The 26,554-nt window shown below is 37.7% G+C and overlaps 1 protein-coding gene and 1 pseudogene across 3 annotated transcripts in view; both read right to left on the reverse strand.

Annotated features, from left to right (window-relative positions):
* CNTNAP2 (contactin associated protein 2) overlaps nucleotides 1-26,554 on the reverse strand; it is a 2,034,513-nt gene that overhangs the window by 1,424,683 nt on the left and 583,276 nt on the right. The window lies entirely within an intron of this gene.
* LOC115851811 (serine/threonine-protein kinase Sgk1-like) lies at nucleotides 7,595-9,807 on the reverse strand (annotated as a pseudogene).

Consider the following 26,554-nt stretch of genomic DNA (forward strand, 5'->3'; position numbering starts at 1 on the left):
TCCAGTGTACTTCCATTCCAGGGAATCTTGGATGAAAACTAGAGGAGCAGATGGGCCTTGAGTTTTATTTTCATACAATTTCAGTCAGTCTTCAGACTAGCTGTAAGAATTCTGTACGAATTCATGCTGGAACAGAGGAAATGATTGTCGAAGAGAGATGAAACGGCTGTTGCCCTTCACCCACGAGAGTGTGGCCAAGAGAGATCTCTGTTGGCAAGCAGTATGGGCAGGAATTTGCAAGGTCAAATGACTTCAGAACAGATGTAATTGACATCAGAGTATCATTCAATTGTATCTGTGATTGAAAAATAATGTTGGAAAATTTTCATAACACATCTTTAAAAAGTATAGCACTTAAATACATGTTTTATATCACACATTTGGAAATACAAGCCGGATACCCAGAAAACAATTAAGACTAGCAAAGGACTCCAAAACCAAGCAGTGCTATCAGGACGGAAATTCTAGCAATATCTTCAATTCGTATTTAGGAAAGAAAACAAACTGGAAAAGGCATATTCTCAGGGGAATACATAACTCAATGGTCTCCTTACATCCTGTGCATTCAATTCCTAACTTTTGAAGCTAGAGCTACATTACTCTTCCTGCCTCAGGTTTTATGACCCTTCCTCTCCGTTGTCAGGGAAAATTTCAGAGGCCACACCTCCCCCTAAACTCTTCTGTTTCCAATCTATAGCCTCCTGCCTTGCTCCTTACGGCCAAAACTATCTTCAAATCCAAGCTAAACGTCTGTGCTAATTCCCTAGGAGCATCTCACTTCCTGCAGAGATGGTTTCTTTTCCCCTGACGCTCATTTCAGTGTCTGGAGTCCCGTCTCGATGCTCCAGGACTGTACCGTGCTTCCTGCTCCTGGATTTCCTGATGCTCTGTCTGCTCACCCAGGTGCCCAAACATAGCCAACTGCTGTCCTCACCAGCTGAGAATGCAACTACCGTGTACCCACCTACTGATGACGATGCTATCCTCTGTACCATCTCCCTGACTTCCTAGACAAAGCATGCTTTTCGTTACTTTGCTTCAAAGACAGTGGAAAATCCTTTGGACAAATAAGGTGGTATTTCTTGTCTAGCCTAGTGGAGAGTTTCAGGATTTGAATGAAAAGGAGACTGAAGTCATGACTCAGGTGCTTCCTGAGTAATCACTGAGGTTAATATTGCCCCTTAAATTCTTCACAAAGTATAAGAAGCACTTGGTCAGAGAAGCACTCTGACCAAGAGAAGACTTGTATGGGATCTAGTACTTCTTTATTTTAGAGACTTTATTCCCAAGATTATGATTCCTTGTGTGTGTGTGTGTGTTTTTTTAAATTTTCCTCTAAATAAAGAGGAGAGAACAAGGAAGGAAGGAAGGAGGGACGACAGCACTAACAATAACTTCACAATGTTTCTTTACAGCTGTGGCAGATCCATTATTTTTACTCCCTATAAACTTGGGCCGCTGCTTACAGAAGTATTTTGTCTCGATGCACTTAGAAACATGGTGCTTTGTCTTCTTTCCTTGACACGCATTACTTGAATAGGCTCTGTATTTTTCACCTCAGGACTTGGCTAACTTTAGCATTCTATTAAAAAACCGAAACAAACTGAGCTCATTCCACATGTCATCTGTGGAAATCCCATACCCCAATTACTTCTCTCTATGGAAAGGGTGTAATCCTATCTGGAAGCCAAATGTCTTTAAATTTAATAATAATTTACAGATGTATTTTGAAATATAAGTATTGTATTATTCCTTGAATGTATGGCAAGTACAGGAAGTATAAATAAGACTTTCTCTTCCAGTATTTTTTAATAACTTTTTTCAAGTTCAGTTATCTTAACTTAACCTAGTCTAATAAATATTTTCTTGGGATAGTTGTGACTTTCAAAGGTAGTATTAGGCTGAGGTTTTCCCAATATTAGCACATGGAAGAAAGAGCATGTTCTTCACAATAAAAAAATCGAGATTTTATTCCTAAGGGCCAGAATCTGGTTGACTAGCTTCTGTCTTATCCAGAGTCTCCTCAGTTTTTCCATGACTTCAAATGTCTAGTTTTGGGTCCGTTTTTCTATGATCTTTTACATCATAGCAATAGAAAGTAAATGGTTAAAAAATATCCGTGTTATAGGAGCATTCTAGAAAAATGTTTGCTCCTCCTTAGGGCAAAACCACCAAGAACTCCAACTCATATGCCACATAAGAAGTTTATATATCTTCACTTCTATCATATTTTCCTCCCGCTCTTCTGATTCATACCTTGCTTTGTGTACCTTCTCCAATTTCCCTGGCCTACTCTGTGTCACTAGAAATGAGACCCATTTTTTTCCTGATCCTATAAAATGTCATACAATACAGAGATAGAAAGGACTCTCGTAATCCATAGAAGTAATCACTGTTACAAGTCTTCACACACACACACACACTACATTTACTATAACATATATGTTTAAATAAGCAAAAACATGTACCATCTGGTCTTTAGCATACTTTGACCTATCACAGAAATTCCCACACAAATATTGCCTTCTGTTTTAAAATAAAAATAATATTGTTTTTGTGTACTTAATTTTATATAGGGACCTTTATTATTTATATCTGCATCTGCATAGCAGGGTGAAATTCCTGCACAGAAAACGCAAGAGTATTAGCTCATTGGTAAAACAGATTATGTAGTTAAGTTGAGAATTAATTGTCCTTTCATACAATGTATGGAAGAATGGATTTAGTTTCCTTTACCTACTCCACAAAGAACTTAGCGGTCATGAAGAGAAGTACCATTAGTTTGCCATCAAATGCTAATTTAGGGAAAAGTTAAAGATAATGAATTTAGAACTAAATCAACTGAGTGGACATACTTTACCTGGTAGGCAATGAAAATCATTAAGTGAAAAAAGGAGACTTATATGTCCCCCTTTTTCTTCTCACTGAATCTTTCCTGTTTACTAGTCAATGGAGGTGACTCTATTTACATTTTTTTGTTCATTTTCTATTCAATGGGACACAGTCCAATGTGTTATATATGCATTGCAGTAGCCATGCATTAAATGAGGCATCTGTCCCTCTTCCATCTCAGTAGCATAAACAGTACAGACCATTAAACCAAAATCAGCAAATAAAGAAATAGTAATAGCAATCATTTATGGAGTACCTATGTGGCAGGCAATATAGTAAATATTCCAAGAGAATTCTCTCAGTGAGTTACTTTAGTAAGCCTTTGACATAGGTATCATTACCATTTTACAGATGAGGAAGCTTGAGACCTCACAGCTAAAGAATAATAGAACCAGGACAAAAACCAAGTTGTGCCTGATTACAAGACCTATGTTTTTGAGGTCTACAATTTCAAGGTCACAGCATCTCCAGATTCACTTTGGATAAAATTTGTATATGCTGCATTGATTGGATTTACTCCTAGGTGTGCAGATCTCCTAATAATATTGAAGTGGTCAGATTTTTCTTACCACTTCCCATTTGGATCCCAGGAATTTACTTGAAGTGATACCCTATATCATGATATTGCAGCAATTTCAATATCTTCTGTCCACAGCAGACCCATACCTTTCAACTAAAAGGAAGAGACTCCTGCAGTTTTACATAGGTGTTCTCAGAGAAAACCATACAGAATCAGCCACTCAACTGATATGCCTACATCCAATGAGTACGACATTCAGCAAAGTACATCAAATTTATTCCATTTATTCATGTAATAAATATTTATGGGGTACTTATTTCCTGATTCGAACTTTATCCCTTTAAAATCCATTTTCTTCACAGTCGCCAGATGGATCTTTTAAAAATGGGGATCAGATTATTCCTGGCCATGGCTCCTGACGGCTTCCCCTCGCACTGAGTATGAAATCCCAACTCCACCAAAGCCTGCAATGGTCTGGCCCTGAGTGATCTCTGGTGTTATTTTATTTCACTCTTCTCCTCTGGGTCACTAAGCTCTTAATTTCACTCTCCTTTCTCTTTTTCAGACACAGAAAGCACACTCCCTCTCACGGCCCTTTCCCCCTTCCCTGCCTCCCAGCTAGAATTCCCTTCATCAGGTCTAAAGAGGGCTGACTTCTTTCCAGGCTGCCCCCAACTCAAATACCATCGTCTCTTTCTCTGGCCAGTGTCTAAATTCACCAACTCAATGTTCACCTTCATATGCCCCAAATATTACTTGCTATTCAATGGATTGCACTGTTTTATTTTGTTCACAGCACCATCACAATCTAAAATTACCTTGACTGTTTATTTTTTAAGAATGTGTTTATTACTTGTTGACTGGGTAGTAAGGACGATGGGAACGGGGCATGCGCCTGTCCTGTTGAGCCTGTGTTCCCAGGGCCTAAGAACCTGGCATACAGCACGAATGCCGTAAAAGGCTGTTACATCAATGAATTACTGACAATGAGAGGTAATAAATCCATCGAAATGTGAGGAAGCCACAATCGTTCCTAGTTTTGGCTGTTGAGATGTATTCGCTTTATCTATCTAATGGACACTTTTGCATTTTTCCATTTTAAAAACTGCTTGTGCAGAGAGAGTTGACTTTATCCCATGACGTTACGTGTAGATCTTCCTGGCTGTATCCCACGTGAGAGACAGCATCTCTCCGATCTTTACCACCTTAATGTGACCTGTCATTTGAACCCCTGGATTATATTGAGGGTTCTTCTATATCATCAGTACATGCCCTTAGAACTTCTAAAATAACTTGGCTTCAGCAAATGAATTTTGTAAGAGTTGAAGTTACTGACTTTTCTGAGAGAGCTCTTTTACAGCTCTTCTTTGTTTTCAAAAGAACATAAGAATTTGGTATTTCGAATATAACACTTTCATCCTGTATCATTGACAATCTACTGTGATAAGTATTTGTTTATACTTTGATCACCCTGCTATGCGGTGATTTTTCTGGAAGGGAGGGGACTTCAATACGTTCTCAAAATATGGAAAATAGAACATACAGTAGGGATCTTCATATACTTTGAAAAATATTGAACACAATCAGTACAGTAGCATCTGATAACGAATAGATTCAATGCCATTATCTAAAAAGGTTCAGATCAACTTTCTTCCATTCTGCCTTTTTTTAGTCCAATAGCTACATTAGAAAAAATTTAAGGTAGTATAACTAGAAAATCAGTCACGTTGCAAGAATCATGGTTATAAATCAAATAGGAAATTGTCTGGTCTGCATGGTCCAAGGGTGAATTCCTCAAGACTTGTAGTTCAGATTCTGCTGGACAATTAACAGCTGCAGCATGTTTCTGACATATGGTTTAACAGATTAATCAGTTTCAAATTATCTACTGAACTGCTAATACTAGAAAAAAATAGATTTGTGAGGCTTTAAAAAAAAAAGTTTTTGTCTCCTCTAAGTCGATCTTCTATTTTCAGAGAAATAAATCCTATCACAAAAAATAATATCAACTTTTACCCTTTGTGTAATACAGAAAAGGTTGTGAAATTTAATTCATATTGCTTCATGAAAAAAAGGCAATGGTATTCAAAAATAGCATCAACTGGGCTTCCCTGGTGGCGCAGTGGTTGAGACTCCGCCTGACGATGCAGGGGACACGGGTTCGTTCCCCAGTCCGCGAAGATCCCACGTGTCGTGGAGCGGCTGGGCCCGTGAGCCATGGCCGCTGAGCCTGCGCGTCCGGAGCCTGTGCTCCGCAATGGGAGAGGCCACAGCAGTGAGAGGCCCGCGTACCGCAAAAAAAAAAAAAAAAAATAGCATCAACTATTTGCCCTGGAGCCAGGCAGAGGTTTTAATCTCTAAAATAATGGTGAACAGTGCCCTTTCCTTTTTTTTTTTTTAACTTAACTTCTAGTCTTGTAAGGAGGCAGAGGTACCTAGCACTTTTAATAAAGCAATCATTTGAAGAGTGTCAAGGTCAACTGCAGTATGCCTAAATGAACTTGAGGACTCTAGCTGTCAAGGGCAATCTTCCTACAGATGAGGTTATTTTGTATTGCAATTTGTTGGTTCACTGGTAAACGTCTCAGTTTTTGACCCTCTAGTTTCATTTACTGGTTAATTCAAAGACAGCATTCACAAATAAGATGCAATGTACTTATTGACAACCAAGTCTATTTCCTAGTCTACTTAACCCACTTCCACTTTTAAATAATTAACTGAAGAGCTATAGATAAACATCCTCTGGTGTTCCTGACTCAAGTCACGTCAGATTTGATCATGCACTTGATTGGTACGAAGTGGACAGTGGACCATTAGACAGTCAATAAAGTGAAGCTGTTGAAGAATGTTTAATTAATTGACAAATATTTACAGTATGTTAAGATAAAGAAAAATGGTCCATGAAACAGTGCTTATGCTATACTCCCTATTTTATCAAGTTTATATTTATAGACCAGAAAATGGCTGAAAGAATACGTAAACCAAAATGTTAACCATAATGTCACATTTATGATGATAATTGCGACTTTTATTTTCCTGTTTCCTACTTTTTTTGAAATGTTCTTCAAATAACATGTATTGATTTTATAATAAGATATGAAAAACAACTAGTATTAAGGATAACTGCTCAGTGATTATGAATTTAAGATGATATGCATTCATTTATTCATTCAACAATTATTTATAAAGTGCCCACAGTAGGTATGCAGCCAGGAACAACAGTTTTCTATTATAATAAATAACACATTTAAAAAATGCACAGTGTATCAGATGGTGATAATTACTATGGGGGAAAATAGAGCAGGGAAGGAACTTGAGGGTACCTACTGGGGGTTGGTGGGGGGTGAGTAAATGTCCTTTCAATGAGGCATCTGAGAAGCCCTCATTGATAAGATCATTTTGGGGCACAGATTTCATGGAAAAGAGGGAACAAGCCATCAGGTTTCCTAATATCTGTGGAATGGTGGTTTCAGGGCGAGAAATAAAAGTAAGAAAGACCAGGACCAGGATGGACACGAAGGCCAGTGTGGAAGGAGCAGAAGCATGGGGTAAACAAAAAGGAAACAGACCAGACAGACGATGGGGAGTGAGGGACAGGCTGGGCTTGTAGGTCCTTGGAGGGGATTGGAAGGAGTTGGGCTTTAGCAACCTTCAAAGGTCTTAAGTCCTTAGAGCAGAAAATGTGATATTTTACCAAATTTAATATAAAGGAAGTGAAAGTTTAATGTAAATAGTTTAATGTATTATTTTTAACATCTTTAATGGAGTATAATTGCTTTACAATGGTGTGTTAGTTTCTGCTGTATAACAATGTGAATCAGATATACATATACATATATCCCCATATCTCCTCCCTCTGTGCCTCCCTCCCTCCCACCCTTCCTATCCCACCCCTCTAGGTGGTCACAAAGCACCCAGCTGATTTCCCTGTGCTACGCGGCTGCTTCCCACTAGCTATCTATTTTACATTTGGTAGTGTATATAAATCCTAATGTATTTTTTTTTCTGCAAATATTTTTCAAGGTTTTATTGCAAACCAAAGTTGGTTTATCACATACACAAAAAGGTGTGTGGTAGGGAGGGGGGAAAGAATTGTACATTATTATAACCCTGTTAATTACAGTACATTAAAATGGTGGTTTACATTACAAATAAGCCTGTAAGTTTAAATATACTAGTGTTACAACCCAATGTACAGACTTTCTTTATACAATACATATAATTATCAGGAATGCAAAAAAGAAACAAAAAAACAAAAACATAAATAATGCCCATTTTACAGGTGATTTTAAACAATGAAAACACCAGGCTCTGACTGACAAGTGGGGCATTGGTCCATAAAAACCTTTTCTAAAAATGGAACTATTTGTAGCAGCAATGCTTCTTTAAGCATCTGGATACAAGTCACTGCAAGACCATTTTCGATCAATTTTAGTTATTAACTATATCTTACAAAAAAAAAAGCCTACACATAAATTTATCTTCCAAATATGGAAGAAACACACAATGTCCCACGTTGTAGTGTCCTGCAAGTGTCACATTGATGCTTATAACTGAGTCCTTCTGTGAGCAAGCATACCACACCCATACGGCCGATCACACAGGAAGTCCACAAGGAAAAACAGAACGGAAACACTGGGCAACAGGAAGAACTTTGGAGCTAACACGATCTCATCAGAAAAGGCACGTTTCATAAGATTCGTGATCACGGCCCGGACAGACCTTCAGAAGCTCCTTCTCCGAACAGCGTCCTCCTTCGAATGAGACCACTGCATCTGCCTGGGGCGGCCCTCTACTGCTCATTTCAGAGATAGCACCACATTGGAAGGAAGAATAAGGAAAACCTCCCGAGCTCACTGAGGAGGATGTGCTCTTCGAAAAGCTTCCAGCAAACAGTGTGCAATAAGATTGCCAAGATGTGCAAGCTTCCAGGGATGCGCAAATTCTCTTTTAAGATGTCCTGTCAGCTGGCAGCTCTGCCAAAAGGCTAACTAAAACATTTAAAAAACGCCTGTAAAATGCTTCACAGCCAACCCTAAGACCATTCAGAGGAAAGAGTCCACAGGAGGTGCGTAGGAAAAGCCCAGGAAGGCCTCGGCCGCTTCCTTGACGCTGGCTGGGAGGAGGATACTGTCGGGCGACCGACCGATGGAGTTGGGAACCGGCTCTTCGGTAAACTCGGGATCAAAGTGCCACAGGTCGCTGGGTCCACTCACATTTGGGTTAAAAGGGGGAGTAATCTTCTTATTAATGAGATCATCCCAGTTAAGTAGGGAGAAGAAGACGTGATTCCTAATGTCCATAAAGTCAACCTTGGCACCAAGCCTCTTTGTCCTGTCCTTCTGCAGGAGGCCCTCCAGGACGTGTCTTGCAGAATTTGTAATATTTGGCTTCAACTGGAGGGGTTTGTTCAGAATGTTGTCGTACATCTCAGCTGTGTTTCGGCTATAAAATGGAGGCAGGCCATACAGCATCTCATATAAGACGGCCCCCAGACACCACCAGTCCACGGTCCTATCATAAGGCTGCTTATGAAGCAGGTGCAAGGTACTCGGGTGTGCCGCAGAAGGTGGACGTCGTGCCATTGTGTTCAGCGTTCTCCTTGCAGAGTCCAAAGTCAGTAAGGACAACGTGTCCCTGTGAACCCAGCAAAATATTCTCTGGCTTTAAGTCTCTATAAACGATGTTCAGAGAGTGCAGGTAACCCAAGGCACTGGCTATTTCAGCAGCATAGCACCGAGCCTGTGGTTCCAGGAAGCATCGCTCCCTCTGGAGACGGTAGAACAACTCTCCACCGTTCATGTAGTCTAGGACAAAGTACAGCTTGTCTGGAAAGAGAAATGGAGGTCCACCAGGAAAGGGTGTTTCACGTTCTTCAGGAGAACATTCCGCTCTGACATAATACGCTTTTCCTCCTTCTTTTTCGGGACCGCTTTCCTGGTGGAGGAGAAAGGCTGGCATTCATGAGCTCAGGCTCCTGAGGTTGGGAGATTTTCAAAATGGACTGAACTTCAGGGTGTTTGCATGCATAGGAGTTACTGGCAATCTTCTGAATAAAGTTGTTCAGGCCCATCCTTCTCTGTTTCATGAAAGCGATGAGAATTGCTACCATGCCCCTCATCCTGGAGTAAGTCAGGGTGTCCCCAGCAGCCTTGGTTTTCACCGTCATCACCACAGAGATGGAGCACGCGGAGGCGTCAGACATGGGAGACCGGCTCAGCCAACGCTCTGTGTTTTTTATAAGACCGATTTTTACAGCAGTTTTATGTTTACAACGAAACTGTGAGGGCGGTACAGAGATTTCCCATACACCCGCATTCCAACGCAATTATCAACATCACTCACAAGAATGTTACATTTGTTACCAATGATGAACCTACATCGACACATTGTAATCTCCCCAAATCCATAGCTTATTTTAGGATTCACTCTTCATGTCATACATTTAATGGGGGCTTGAACAAATGATGATGACATCCATGCATCATTGTAGTGTCACAGAAGAATTTCACTGCGCTAAAAATACCCTTTGCTACATGTATTCATCTCCCCCAAACTCCGATTTTATTTTACTGTCTCTATCGTTTTGCCTTTTCCAGAATGTCACATAGTTGGAATCACAGGGCATGTGGCTTCTTTCACTTGGTGGTATGTGTTTAACTCTCCTCCATGTCTTTTCATGGCTTACTAGCTCATTTCTTTTTAGTGCTAAAGAATATTTCATTGTCTGGATATATCACAGTTTCTTTATCCATTTACCTACTGAAGGCTATCTTGATTGTTTACAAGTTTTAGCAATAGGAAAAAGCTGTAATAAACATCCAGGTTTTTGTCAGGGGTAAGGACAGTTTGATGTTTTAATATTTAACGAAAACATGGGAGGATAAGAAAAAATTCATTAGATAGAAAATGAAAGACAAGAACATTCCAGGCAATGGAATCAGTATCACAAAAAGGCATAAGTATAGGAATGCCTACTGTCTTTAAGGAGGAATGAGAGACACAAGCTAACAGAATCTTAAACAAAACAAAATAAAACAAAACAAACAAATAAAAAACCTCAACAACTTATTGCAGCTGCCTGACATGCGCTTTTCCCAATTTTCTCTTGGGTAACTTATCACATCTTAAATGACAGGAGAAGAGACCTTCTCCAACTCCACCATACGTTAAGCTACATTTAGTCTATCTCCTTTCTTTCTCAGAGGACCTACTCCCTTTCCTTTGTAGCAACTATGATGAATAGGACTCATGTACTCATCTGCACATTTCCTTTTTTAACGATGACTCCACCGTGAGCCGTTCATCCTCGCGGATGAAGTTCTCGATAGTTTGCTTCACTTCTCTGTTCCCAGCACATGGCACAGTGACTGGTGTCCAGAATGAATGAACAGCAGATGGTACAGAGGGTAGTAGTCATTGAATTCATAGAGGGTTTGATCAGGATAAGGATGCTAAGGCCAAATTGTGTAGAAAAATCTCATTTGTTCATTCCTGTTTTGCTTGTTCTCAATCATTCTCTCAACAAATGTTTATTAGGTGCCTATTATGTTTAAATCTAGGTATCTTTTCTTTTTCTTTTTTTTTTAATTGCGGTACGCGGGCCTCTCACTGCCGTGGCCTCTCCGGTTGCGGAGCACAGGCTCCGGACGCGCAGGCTCAGCGGCCATGGCTCACGGGCCCAGCCGCTCCGTGGCATGTGGGATCCTCCCGGACCGGGGCACGAACCCGTGTCCCCTGCATCGGCAGGCGGACTCTCAACCACTGTGCCACCAGGGAAGCCCTAAATCTAGGTATCTTTTATCCAAGACTTCACAGGCTAGTGAATTCCACGCTATAAATGTGGGTTATATTCTGTGGGCCTTGAGAAACCACTTAAATGTTTTGCTTAATAGGGTAGTGATATGATCCAATCATATCTATATTTTAAAAGAAAGAACACTTTGGCAGCGGGGTGAAGGAGACTTGGAGGTATGTTCTGGAAACAATCAGAATATTACATTGTAAATTAGAAGTTGCACGAAGGTGAACAGAAGCCAGTGGCAGTGGGCTTATACGAGGCGGAAGATGCAAAAGATATTTTGGAAGGTGACTGAAGTTGGTTTTACAGGATGTGTGAAGTAATAGAGAAAAGAGAGGCAAACATTACTGAGATTTCTTATGTGCGTGACAGTAGTGTGAGTCTTTCACCAAGTAAAGACTATAAAATATGCTATTGGATTCATTTGCCTGAATTGTTTATTAAAACAAGAAGTTGAGTCATTTAAGAGCATATGCTGAGATTATATCTTTACTTTAGTTAAAAGTTAGGCTATTAACTAAAATTATCGGTCATAGGTTCTGTAATTCATTTGTTGAAACAATAAAGTTTACTTAACTAGGAAACAGAAAGCCAAGAATACAGCACCTATAAAACCTCCCTAAGACCCTTCAGATTCTCACTGGCCTTCTTTAAGACAAAACTATCCAGTGCTTCGCTTTACATCTACATATTAAATTGCAAAACTTTGTCTCCTTCACCAAAATACTTTGCTGTTGAAGAAGATTTCTCCAGCAAGTACAGTTCCCTTATTTGGTGTTCTGCTAACTTGGTACCTTTCTTCATAACGGTAAACAGTTGTGCACTAATGCCTGTCCATTCCAACTTCTGACGGACTTTTCTCTCGCCTTTTTTTCTTCTTATGACATTTTTTTTTATCTTGTCCTTTCTAATGTCTTTGGCTTTAAGCACATGCAAATTTCCCTAGTTGAGGAAGAAATCCTTTTAATGTCACTGCTGACTCTTCCTCTCAGAATCCAGGCCCCTCGTATAAGAGTTCTGTATGCCACCACTAAGTAAATGTCCTGGGAACTTGGGACAAATCTAAAAGGAAAAACATGCTGTATTGATATCCAGGAATGTATTCTATTCCAAAGAAAGTCACTTGCCTCGATATATATTTTTGGACAATGTTTAAATTCTAAACAAAACTGTTTTTTCAGAAGGCTTCTATAAAAGGCAAAACCCATACCAAATGAAAAGAAAACAGAAAGAAAATAATTATTTTCAAATACACACATGTAGATGGAACGGAAGTCAGAAAAGGAGACTGACTGGATCATTTTTGCCACCATTCCCAGCCATGAATGGCAATGGATGGTGCTATTTCACTAGGAGTGCCACCAGGAGGAGGTTTTTGAGACAAGCAGACAGGGTCTGAAGCATGACTCTGGTCTTACATAGGCAAGGACAGGATGAAGTCAAGCCCAGAAAATTCGGATCAAGAAGGAAAAATCAAAAAGATTGCCAGCTATAGGCAAATAAGGACCAGAATCCAGCTACGCTGCTGAGACCCAGTCCTGGGAGAAGCTCTTCCATCTCTGTGGTTCTTTACACAAACTGCTGGGCATGAGAAAAGAAGCCCTACAACCTCAGGAATTTTTAATAGTTAAAAGGAAATCTTACACTTTCCACAGGGAGGAAGAAAGAGAAACCACAGGCAAGCAAAGGCCCAGAAATGAGACTAATTAGAGGTTCCAAATTAAGTTTGATTAATATGCCAAGTGCATTTGGGGAAATGGTAAAGAACAGGGATTGAAAGGAAGTAGCGTACTGAACCTTGAAAACTAAGCAGATAATTTTCAATCTGCTGCAGAAGGGAATTGGGAACAATCGAAGGTTTCTAAATAGAGAAATTACGGAGTAAAAGTACAGGGAAAATTACCAAAAAATAAACACTGCTTGGTTTTTAAGCTTTTTTTAGAGAGGGAGGTTCCCAGAGAATGAATTCCAGATGAAAAAAAAAATGCATCTTGAGAAAACAATGCAATCAGAAATAAACAGGAAATGGAGACAACCCAATTCACAGAATTCTGTAAAGTTCACGCAGCTACTGAGAGATGACGAAAGTTGCTGATTTTACATTTTGAAATAAGACGCAGAGCCATAGTAGTGAAAAAATCAATGAGACTTATATATTCATGACCGTCACAAGGGAGAGATGCCCACAGTCTCATGGAAACCATCACACTGTTTTCCCAACACACCTACATTTTTACACAAGTCGGCCTCCAAACCTGAATTTAGAAACACTGAGTTCTAATTTCTATTCAACCTCCAACTATCTTGAGCAAATCCCATATTCACAGTGAATCTCAGTTTCTCCATCTACAAAGAAGGAGTATGGGACATAAAATCCTCAGGGTCCCGTTCATGGTTGACATTCCCGGATTCTCTAACGTCATAAAATGCTCATGAGGGTACAAAATTTTAAAAAGCTACCCTGTTCCTTACTATCCAAAAGGTGCTTGCTGAATCATTTCTTGTTTACACAAAGGAAGTCAAAGTATTTCAAGAAAATTACAATATAGATCTCTTAATGCTGGCATGAATTGATAGCAAAGCACTGAAAGAAAATTCTTTTGCACCGTATTTCTCTCTCTGCGCTGGAAGCACGTATTGTGATCTAAATGAGCCATTGTAAGTAATGGATAATGACACTGCATTCCTTTGTCAATAAAGCCTGAGATATGCCTCCAACTCTGCTCATTTGAACATCCCCAGATTTTCAAGAATTGACATTCATTTCCTCCTGCTCTCCTAGCACAAGTGGCTGGTCTTGTTTTATCATCACAGTTGAAAGGAATTTTGCTTTATGATGACTTTATTCAATCACACTGTAAAATGGAAAGTAGATGAACGGCGGGGTGGATTAGAAATAACCAGAAGTCAGAACCTGGATCTATATTTAGGGAGCAGTCCTGTAAAATTAATATTTTTGATAGTACTAAACATGTGTTTTATAAAGATTATTTAAAATCGTCATAGAAACAAATATATATATTACACAAAAGTTTAGTGCTATTTTAAAATACTTCTATATTCATTATTATAATATTCCTTATATTGTAGCTCTATAATTTCAAATAGGCTAAGGATAGGGAAAGATGGAGACTAAAAGCACAGGCTGGGGATTTAGAGTAAGGATGCCTAGAACTGCATCCTGGTTTACCTCTCAATATTATGTGCTCCTGGCTGCATCTCTTAATGTCTTAGAGCCTCACTTCTAGCTTAGGTAAGATAGTAGTTAAATCAAAATTAATAAAGTTAAGCATCAGTAAGCAGCCTACATTTACAGATGAAGTTTGGGAAGGGGGGAGTGATGCAGATAATAAACATCTCCTGCTGGATGGGATTTTAGAGCTCAGAAAAGGATAGAACATGAACAGATACCTACCATACAGTATTCAGTGCTGTAACAGAGATATAAATGTCCCAAGAAAGTGACACGGGTGTATAGGGGTAGAATAACTAATTTTGTCTAGAAGATAACATCACCAAGCGTATCACTATATTAGTGGAGAGTTCCACAAAATTATATAAAAGAAAATGCTTTTTAAACTTTAAACTCACATAGGAATATTAGTTTCTTTCACTTATATAATTGAATAAACAACACTGGAGTTGACTATTTGATATTTTTCATATTTCTCATGATGAATTTATCTTAATTAAAATATGAGACATTATTAGGTATATAAAGATATACAATTAGTTTGTGTAGGTAGTTGAAAATATTTCATTATCTTGCCTGCCTTTGTGTAAACAATGGAGTAGACCACAATATTCCTTTCACCTATTTTTTTCATAGAAAATCCACTTAGACTCTAGAATTTCAAATTGATGTTTAATTTCGAAAAAACAATGCATGTCAACTAGAGACATCTAGAGAATTCCTTCAGCTAGCTGCCCACTTTCTATTCATACTCATAATCATTTTTAAATCTTTACTAAGTATATTCTCTTTAAAGAAATCCACCATCATATGGCAAATAAACCTGTGTTATGAAACCAAGGCAGCCTGTCTGAATTGGAGACCCCACAGGACAAGAATTCCTTCTGTAATAACTGCAGGAATATCTATAACAGAGTCTCCTATAAATAGCACTGTATTATTTGAATGCTTCAATAAATCAGTTTCCAGATGCACTCTGCACAGTTACATTTCCATGATACGTTTTCTGACTATGTCACAAGTTAACCTAAAAAGATTCGAATTTTGTGTTTGCTGTTAGTTCATCACTTGACATTCCATATTTCTTATTGTTCAGAACAAAAGAATATGCACGTTTAGACATTTTTCTAAGTTCCACTCATTGGTGTGTGTTATTTGAAACATCATATGAAAATGCACTTGCAAGTTACCCTGGAGGTGACACAGCAATTTACAAAGAAAAGTATGAACATCGTGCATTCATGGCAGAGCAATGTTCCCTTTTTGATTTGAGTTTTCTAATATCTACAAATGCCACTGTACACCAGTAACAATTCATTTTTTTGGTACCACCATTGGTCATGTGGAAAATATTTTTCCTGGATTTAAAAGAGCACATATATTCAAGCATGCATTTACAGTCTGTCCTTGTTCAGGATATAATTTCATGTAGATTGCAGACATTCTCTACTGTGTCTGATTCATCTCTGAATTTTCATGCCTAGCAAAGTCCCCAACACAACACCAATGCTAGACACATGTTTGTTGGATGACTAAACATGTCTGTTTATTCCTATCTCTTAGGATGGGAAGTTTGTGGGGTTTACAGGCACAAACTCCAGTTACATCTCCAACTAGCACAAACCCTAGAACTGCTGAGTCCAATCCCATTGCAGGAGAATGCCCCCCCAAAATACTCCAGGAGATTGTATTCTGGGTGTTTTTTCCTTCTATAAATTGGGTTATATAATCCAGATATAACGGAGGAAAGACTATCTTTGTGAAATTTGAAGTAGTTTTCTCCTGGAGTAGAAGCAAATTTAATGTGAGCTGCAGCATCTTTTGCTGTTGTTTTTGAGAATAATCCTTTACTTTGAGATGGTCAGAATAAATTTTGAGGGAGAAAAAGGAAAATAATTTTGAGAATATGATGTGTGGTTTCCCGAAAATGGCACTTCTTAGAAACAGATCACCTAAAAAGTATTTTCCATCCAAAACTACAGAAGCAGAATAAATAGCATCTCTTTCCTAACCCCTGCCTACATCTGTTACACATTTTACCCAAGAATTCTAAAAAAGACCTGCAGAAATACTGCTTGGCTCTATGACACAGCAATAGAACTAGTACATGGAGATAATTTGGTCAAGGTCAGCATAACTATTGTGGTCAGGGAGATTCAGTAAAAAAGAAAAAAAAACCAACAACGAACAACCTGCATCATTTAATTTTCCTTCTCAGATAAAAGCCATGATAGGGTGTGTGCACGACAAATGGTAGTCAGCTGATGTGCATTTTTATTCCTATTTCCAAGGACAGCAGAAATTGCAATGAAGGATAAATCAAAAGGTATTATTTAATGGACATCCTATTTTCTCCTGGAAGGGGAAACATGTTTTAACCTTACTTTGCTCCTTTTATTGTTTATTGCAGGCTTAACTCTCCATGTTAACACATCTGTTTGTCCCAGGGTTTTACCCATTTTCCTTAAGAATTTGATTCCTACTAAAATAAAATGTTTCTAGGAGAAATACCGTTGGAAGGTGCTATCAGGTTCTGAGAAAGAAGGCTTTGAATACAAGCTTTCATGGGTGGTTGGGATGAAAGGAACAAAAGAAAGACATGAAACTATGAGATATGAAACTGCAGGGACAATAAAATTTAGGTCTTGGCTGGAAGCAGGGGAGCCTGTTACTACACCACCGGTTTGTCTTGGACTCGATCCACCTGTAAATAATTTATCTATGTGTCCACAGAAAAATCAGGAATAAATGTAGTCAGAGCTGACATTTTCTCACGTAACAACCTAAAAATAAATTATTAAGCTTATATATTTTAAAAAGATTTTGTAGACTGAATTTTCATAAAGATTCCAAACATCTGGATCTCCATGGAATTTCACCCTATATCTTACTCACCCTTTCCACCACCGCTTAGTATCATAGATAAGTCTAAAAGCAACACCAGATGGCAGAGTGATGGCTGAGAAAGAAGAGCTGGCAAATAAACGTGTGTAAGATGGAAACTTTCAATGATAAACATGGGTGAAACTGGTTTGAGTATTAAGACAATATTTGCCAAGATCATATAAAAAGAAATCAATTTCTGCTTGTATATTCTCTAAGGAATCTATGTTGCTTTAGTAATGTACAAGAGATGAAATTCAACATGATTTCTATGTACTTTGACTTTTCTTTTTTGGTCTCAATTTTATATAATTGAGTCTAGAATGTTGAAAGCCATTCCTACAGTATTTTAAATTACATGGAGTTAAAAAAAATATACCATAACATGAAAGAGCAATAACATGTTTTAAAATGAATGGTACCACAGATGATACATAAGGAGACTTCCTCTGGTCTATTTTTTTATTCCTGAATTCTGATTTGACTTAAAAAGAATGTACCAATGTGTGCACTGGAAAATTGTAGAAAGATACTAGACATAATTAGAAACTTTCATAATTTCTTTTTTGAGAATGTATTTTATTTTAATCACATAAGCACACACACGTGTGTATCTGTAGATATAGATATGTACATATAAAGCATACATATGTGTATATATGTATCTATAAATAGCACGTACTTGTAAATGTATATATTCTAGATAGGTAGATATTGAGTAGAGAGGGAAAGAAATCTCTCACAATACCTGATATATCATATGCCCTCACTACATATTATCTTTAGCAGGAGAACATCTTAAAAATTAAAGGAGATTCAACAGCTTTGAAACAAACTACAGGTGATTTGTAGTCAAATGGCTGAACTGTAGGCTTGCTGGCCATAAAGTACAAAGACCACAAGCAGAGGTCGATCTATTAATATTTAAGAAACAGCTGAGTCACAAACTGTTTATATCTTAGAAATTGTCTAGTTCACCTCCCGCCTATTTCTATTCAGAAATTTGCCAATCTTCTTAATAGATAGCCATTTAACCTCCGTTTAATCAAAAAGTTTACTCTTTTACATGAGCCATTGTCAAACAGTTCCATTAAAAATGTTTCCATTGTATTCTAAATGTTTTAATTATATCGAGTTAAAATCCTTAGCAAATTTTGCAGTCTAAACTGGTGACAGGTGTCACAGGATATAAAAAATCATACCTTGGTATAATCATAATAATTGAACTTTCACCTTTTATATCATCATCCTTTTATTGCCTTTTTGTTTAGTAAGAGGAACTACGGTTTGAGGTGAACAAAATTGGGTTTGAAATCCCAGCAATTATACCTAAAAGCTGTATAGACTTGAACAAGCAACTTTTCTCTCTGGGTTTCAATAATCTCACATCTGAAATCAGAATGGTAATTTATATGGTTAAGAAAAATAGAAAAAGAAAAAGGAAGAAAACGGAAGGAAAGAAATAAAACAGAATAAAATTCTGCTTTATTTACAGAACAGAAGCAGAGTCACAGATGTAGAAAACAAACTTATGGTTACTAGCGGGTAAGGGCGGGGAGGGATAAATCAGGAGATTGGGATTGACATATACACACTACTATATATAAAATAGATAACTAATAAGAACCTGCTGTATAGCACAGGCAACTCTACTCATTACTCTGTAATGGCCTATATGGAAAAATAATCTTAAAAAAAGAGTGGATATATGTATATGTATAACTGACTAACACAACATTGTAAATCAACTATACTCCAATAAAATAAAATTTTATTAAAAAAGAATAAAAGAAAAAAAAAGAAATAAAACATCTATGTTTTTTGTATGTTGTGTTATTTCAGCTCGATCGCAGGCAGTTTCACCCACTGTGTCATTTAATGCTCATTTATATTGTATAGATATTATCAAATATATATTTAAATTTGAAAAACTACACAGTTCCATCAAATTTAAATCAAAATCCCTATATTTATAAAGCTAGAAAACAGTTCATATTTATTTTAAACCATTATGTAAGAACTTTCCAGGGCAACTTTCTAAGAATCTACATTCATGGGAATCACTTTGTAGTGCTGACCTCATATAGCTCACTTAAAAAAAAAAAAAAAAAAGGAAGAAAAATTCCCCCAACTTATATTAACACAAATTTCAATGATTATTTTGCTCTTTGCTTTTCATTTCTGTTTTAAAATATAAACCAAGTCTTTAAAGAATGTTAATATTATTTTTGCAATGCACTCGGAAAACTTTCATGGTGGTAAAGAGTGATATGCACTTTGCATTATTAAAAAAAGACAAAAATACTTCCAATGAGCGTAGGATTTCCCCCCCAAAGAATAAAAACAATTATTCACGGAAAAGACAATGACAATCAACTTATTTCAAGTCCTATCTCAAAAGGATAAATACACATAGAGATCGAATATAAGGAAACTACTACTGGTCCAAGTAGGAAGACTAAATTCTAGCCAATGTCCCTTCTGAGGCTCACTTTTTTCCTCTGAAAAGTGATGATCAAACTCTCTTCCTTGTGTTTCTTGCAAGTATGTCAGACTTCAAATCAGATAATATGGGTGAAAGTTCAGTGAAAGCTATAAAAATCTATTCAGGTACAGAGGACTATTATTCGACAGCCATGCAGATAAAACAGCCACATATATATGCCATTTCAAAAGTTTTAACACCTTTAAAATGTAAGTAATGAGCACATTAGGTGCCATGCCAGGGGCCAAGGCTACACAGATGGATCAACCATGCTCCCTAAGCATTCAGAACCTCTATATCAGGAGCTTCAGACATATTCATACTGTTTGATTCAATAAATCCATTTCTGGGGATTATTTTCTACAGAAATAAAATCCTAAATATGGGGAAAGAGATCGTATCAAAAGGCTTTTGTTGCATGGTTATTTATAATAGCAAAAATATTTGAAATGGTACAATTATCAACTACAAGCATATAGCTAAATTACATAATTTCATTTTCTTAATGAAATATTAGAGCCATTAAAATTATAAAGAATATGACTGGAAAGTCCGTTGATCTAACGGTCAGTTGAAATAACCAGGATAGAAGATTGTGAGTTAACTATAATTACCAGTGGGTAAAATTTTATAAAATAAATACTGTCATAGGGGAAAAGTAATGAAAAGACATATACGAAGTTATTAATTATTGTTAACTTTGGTTGGTAATATTACATGCAAAAATTCAAAAGGGGAGCCTCATTTCTATATTTTGCAATTTTCTGATGGATCTACTATACTTATAATGGCTTTTATTATATATCTTTATATAATATACTTATTAATGGCTTTTTATTATAGAGATAATCATGTGATACAAAGGAGTGAGCTCAGTAATAGATTATATTACTGCTGAATACATGTAAAACTCAGATATTTCTAATTTGCTTCTGATCATGTTTGCCATAAAAATCATTAGAAAAAATAATATACATCAAAAGTTTCCCAACAGGGCTTCCCTGGTGGCGCAGTGGTTGAGAGTCCGCCTGCCGACACGGGTTCGTGCCCCGGTCTGGGAGGATCCCACATGCAGCGGAGCGGCTGGGCCCATGAGCCATGGCCGCTGAGCCTGCGCGTCCGGAGCATGTGCTCTGCTAAGGGAGAGGCCACAGCAGTGAGAGGCCCGCGTACCGCAAAAAAAAAAAAAAAAAAAATCCCAACAACTTCATTTAAAATATATAGATCATGCTTTAATTAATAGCTCTCTGGGCTAGCAAATTAAAAAAAAACACACAAAAAACCACACTTTTCTTATTTCTACTCATTATGTCCCCAACATTAATTTCAACTATCCTAATTTCTCTTGAAAAGTTAACTTTTATGACCAGTGCATTTTGTCAAGATCAAAATCTAAATGCATGAAGAATTAACCTTGTACAATAATGAATTAACAAGATCTGAAAAAGATAAAATGAATCACTAAATGATTATCATTACTAAAATGTTCCACTCTGTTCTCTTATGGGGAATGATGGAACACTCTTTTATTGAACCCCATTATCCTAATGAGAAGATATTCTACACTTGATCATAGCCAAAAGGCTGGAGAAGATATTGTAATGACTTACTGCCAGTGCTTAATGAAGAGATTTCTTAATTATTGAAACCACATCTGTTTGATTAACGAGTCCCTTCCAATATCCATGCATCCTCTGCTCTTTAGTGTGTGGCAGAATGTACAGACTGCACATAAACTCTGGTTTTTCTTTCATGAAGGGAAACCTTATCTACCAATGGCAAATGCTGCTCTGAATGAACTTAAAAAAAGGTTAAGTTTCCATTTTGTGCAGGCTTTGTTTAAATCTTGGTTCAATCACTTACTGATTTGTGACATTGGGCAGATCACTTAATACTCCATTGCCTTAGTTTCCTTTTCTGGAAAATATAATACCAACCTTATAGTGCTATTGTGAGGATAAAAGGAGATAATAAATTAAAAGCCCTTAGAATAATGCCTGCACAGAACTAATTCTGTGTACCTAGCACTGGACATGATTCTAAATAAAGTGAAAATTCTGGAATCCATCAGAACCTTGATATTATTATTGGGTACATAAATCAGTAATGCATTAGTTGTTTCTTTTTTAAGAACACGATAGGATGATTCTGTTGACGTTCCTAACGTTTCTATGCTCTTCAAATGACAATCTCACAGACTTACAGACATAGAAAACAAATTCATGGTTACCAAAGGGAGTGAACATAACATTGCTACCAAAACAAATTTATGGTTACAAATTAGGAGTATGGGATTAACAGATACAAACTACTATACATCAAATAGATAAGCAACAAGAATTTATAGCACAGGGAATTACATTCAATATCTTGTGATAACCTACAATGGAATATAATCTGAAAAAAATAACTGCAGCACTTTGCTGTACACTTGAAACTAACACAATATTGTAAATCAACTATACTTCAATAAAAAAATAAACTAGCAAACATGATTATTCTCAGTTACTCCGACTTACAATGCCCTAGAGCAAGCAACCTTGAAATTCCAAATTTGTTCTAACAGAAGATTGGAATAGGAAGTTGCATATTTACAACTTTATTATAAAAAAAGAAAAAAAAAACACAAAAATCACATCAATCTCGTTGGCTTCACAAAACGCAAGTATATTCTCTACAGAGGACTAATTCTTCCCATTGTCTTCAGCCCTCAATTACAAAGGTAGGGAAAGTGGGACTAACTAGGGCATAACTTGAGCTACATGTGTAAAATCATATTAGTAGAAAGGCCACTGGGTATCAAAGCCTCCTTTATTGTATTGACTCATGTAACTGGGCTCCCTTGAAAACATGTTTACCACCAAGATAGAAACCTGAAACAGCCATGTGTCCTACTGAATTTGTGTAAGATGAAAGGTAGTTCCAACATGGGAGGTCTTGGTAATCTTCCCTAAAAACTTAGGAAAAGCTGTTGGCATCTTAAGAGTTTTGTCCTAACAATTCCATTTCCAGGCAATGCAGGCACACCAAGAAAAGCAATTTGCTCCTTGAAATTCTACCATCATAAAATCTCCAGAACAGTGCCAAGTACATAGAAACTACTTGGTAAACGCTTGCTAATTAAATGAGAAAAGTAGGTGAGCCAGAATCAGTTTCCGGTCTCTCTACTAATTTTAAATAATGAAAGAAGAATCAGCTTGAAAATGGAAGTCTTTGAAATCATCTCTTTAAATAAGGTTTACTTTTGCTAATATTTAGTATATATCTAGTTTAATTCTTTGATATTTAACTAGGTTGTCAAGATTCTTGTTAAAATGTTATTTAAAATTAAATATTTTTTTTGTTTGTTTGTTTTGTTTTTTGTGGTACGCAGGCCTCTCACTGTTGTGGCCTCTCCCACTGCGGAGCACAGGCTCCGGACGCGCAGGCTCAGCGGCCATGGCTCACGGGCCCAGCCGCTCCACGGCACGTGGGATCTTCCCGGACCGGGGCTCGAACCCGTGTCCCCTGCATCGGCAGGCAGACTCTCAACCACTGCGCCACCAGGGAAGCCCTAAATATATTTTTTATTGCAAAAACTACTAACTTAAAAAAGAAAACTCTTCCTGAACCCTTTCAAATTTAAGCAAAAACATTTGCAATTATTCCCACAAGTTAATGCCGAAGTGACATTTCCCAGAATGCTTCTGTTTCTGTCATGACTTACAGTTTGGCTATCTTTGGGCTGCTGTTCCCTATGGCTTGGCGCTTAAAAATATTAGTTCTCCTTTATAAACATCATTCATTAGTGCTACTGACTGAAGGCCACATATAGTCATATTACCATTTTATTCATGTAAATTTATCCAGAGGCTAGTGCCATGCATGCTTATGATTTTCAGACATATACTGAAAAGACACGTTAAAATAAAATGTCACTGCATTAGGCAGGAATTGCAAAGAAAATGGTGAGTTACAATGGAGCTTCCAAAATGTCCTTCTAAAATGAGTGACCTTTTTATTTTTTTTGAGCTAAAGACAAAAGTATACATGCATAACTTGATCTAATCATCAGAGTGTAATAACATGCATTTATAAGCATTCTGGGGATGACACATACCCCTGGTGAATAAGGTCATCGTGTCAAGTTCAGAAAAACAGGCCTCTACAACATTGTCCAATGAACTCTTCCGATGGTTCGATTTTAAAGGAGGCACACGAGCCATCTTGTCAAGTCCCTTGTCATATAATACCTAGTGTTATTTCCTCTGGACTCTGACATGCTTTCCCCATAATAACAAAATAGGGGAAATTTTGGAGTGTTGTGTGCAGCTTCTGTACCCCCCCCCGGAGCTGAGCTGTCAGCACAGCCCTTTCGCACTAGGAACTCTGGTCTGAAGTCCTGGGTGAGAGGCCTGTGGACACCGCACCCTATGAGCAAGTGAAATTGGACAAGCGCCAAGGAAATAAAGAATCAAAGAACTAAGTTAAGGAGTGTATGGCATTTCCTTTGGATAGGACTGCATTTACCAATGGGCCTGTGATTCACCAAAATATAACATTTTACTAGATGCTGTCATATCGCTATCTAACAGGACTGTTGAGATTAGAGTCCACCGTCAAGCCGTGTGGATGAAAGGCTCGTGGTGTTGCAGGCAGGAGTCAGCGCTGTGCCTCTGAGGTGGGAGAGCCAGCTTCAGGACACTGGTCCACAAGAGACCTCCCAGCTCCACATAATATCAAACGGTGAAAATCTCCATGAGATCTCCATCTCAACACCAGCACCCAGCTTCACTCAACGACTAGCAAGCTACAGTGCTGGACACCCTATGCCAAAAAACTAGCAAAACAGGAACACAACCCCATCCATTAGCAGAGAGGCTGCCTAAAATCATAATAAGTCCACAGACACCCCCAAAACACACCACCAGACATGGACCTGCCCACTAAAGAGACAAGATCCAGCCTCATCCACCAGAACACAGGCACTAGTCCCCTCCACCAGGAAGCCTACACAACCCACTGAACCAACCTTAGCCACTGGGGACAGACATCAAAAACAACAGGAACTACAAACCTGCAGCCTGCAAAAAGGAGACCCCAAACACAGTAAGATAAGCAAAATGAGAAGACAGAAAAACACATAGCAGATGAAGGAGCAAGATAAAAACGCACCAGACCTAACAAATGAAGAGGAAATAGGCAGTCTACCTGAAAAAGAATTCAGAATAATGATAGTAAAGATGATCCAAAATCTTGGAAATAGAATAGACAAAATGCAAGAAACATTTAACAAAGACCTAGAAGAATTAAAGATGAAACAAACAATGATGAACAAAACAATAAATGAAATGAAAAAGACTCTAGATGGGATCAATAGCAGAATAACTGAGGCAGAAGAATGGATAAGTGACCTGGAAGATAAAATAGTGGAAATAAACTACTGCAGAGCAGAACAAAGAAAAAAGAAAGAAAAGAACTAAGGACAGTGTCAGAGACCTCTGGGACAACATTAAACGCACCAACATTCGAATTATAGGGGTTCCAGAAGAAGAAGAGAAAAAGAAAGGGACTGAGAAAATATTTGAAGAGATTATAGTTGAAAACTTCCCTAATATGGGAAAGGAAATAGTTAATCAAGTCCAGGAAGCACAGAGAGTCCCATACAGGATAAATCCAAGGAGAAATATGCCAAGACACATATTAATCAAACTGTCAAAAATTAAATACAAAGAAAGCATATTAAAAGCAGCATGGGAAAAACAACAAATAACACACAAGGGAATCCCCATAAGGTTAACAGCTGATCTCTCAGCAGAAACTCTGCAAGCCAGAAGGGAGTGGCAGGATATATTTAAAGTGATGAAGGAGAAAAATCTGCAACCAAGATTACTCTACCCAGCAAGGATCTCATTCAGATTTGATGGAGAAATTAAAACCTTTACAGACAAGCAAAAGCTGAGAGATTTCAGCACCAAACCAGCTTTAAAACAAATGCTAAAGGAACTTCTCTAAGCAAGAAAGACAAGAGAAGGAAAAGACCTATAATAACGAACCCAAAACAATTTAGAAAATGGGAATAGGAACATACATATCGATAATTACCTTAAATGTGAATGGACTAAATTCTCCCACCAAAAGACACAGATTGGCTGAATGGATACAAAAACAAGACCCATATACATATATATGCTGTCTACAAGAGACCCACTTCAGACCTAGAGACACATACAGACTGAAAGTAAGGGGATGGAAAAAGATATTCCATGCAAATGGAAGCCAAAAGAAAGCTGGAGTAGCAATTCTCATAACAGACAAAATAGACTTTAAAATAAAGACTATTAGAAGAGACAAAGAAGGACACTACATAATGATCAAGGGATTGATCCAAGAAGAAGATATAACAATTGTAAATATTTATGCACCCAACATAGGAGCACCTCAATACATAAGGCAAATACTAACAGCCGTAAAAGGGGAAACTGACAGCAACACAATCAGAGTAGGGGACTTTAACACCCCACTTTCACCAATGGACAGCTCATCCAAAATGGAAATAAATAAGGAAACACAAGCTTTAAATGACACATTAAACAAGATGGACTTAATTGATATTTATAGGACACTCCATCCAAAAACAACAGAATACACATTTTTCTCAAGTGCTCATGGAACATTCTCCAGGATAGATCATATCTTGGGTCACAAATCAAACCTTGGTAAATTTAAGAAAATTCAATTTGTATCAAGTATCTTTTCCGACCACAATGACATGAGACTAGATATCAATTACAGGAAAAG

The sequence above is a fragment of the Globicephala melas genome, chromosome 9 (assembly GCF_963455315.2).
Source record: "Globicephala melas chromosome 9, mGloMel1.2, whole genome shotgun sequence".
Lineage (NCBI taxonomy): Eukaryota > Metazoa > Chordata > Mammalia > Artiodactyla > Delphinidae > Globicephala > Globicephala melas.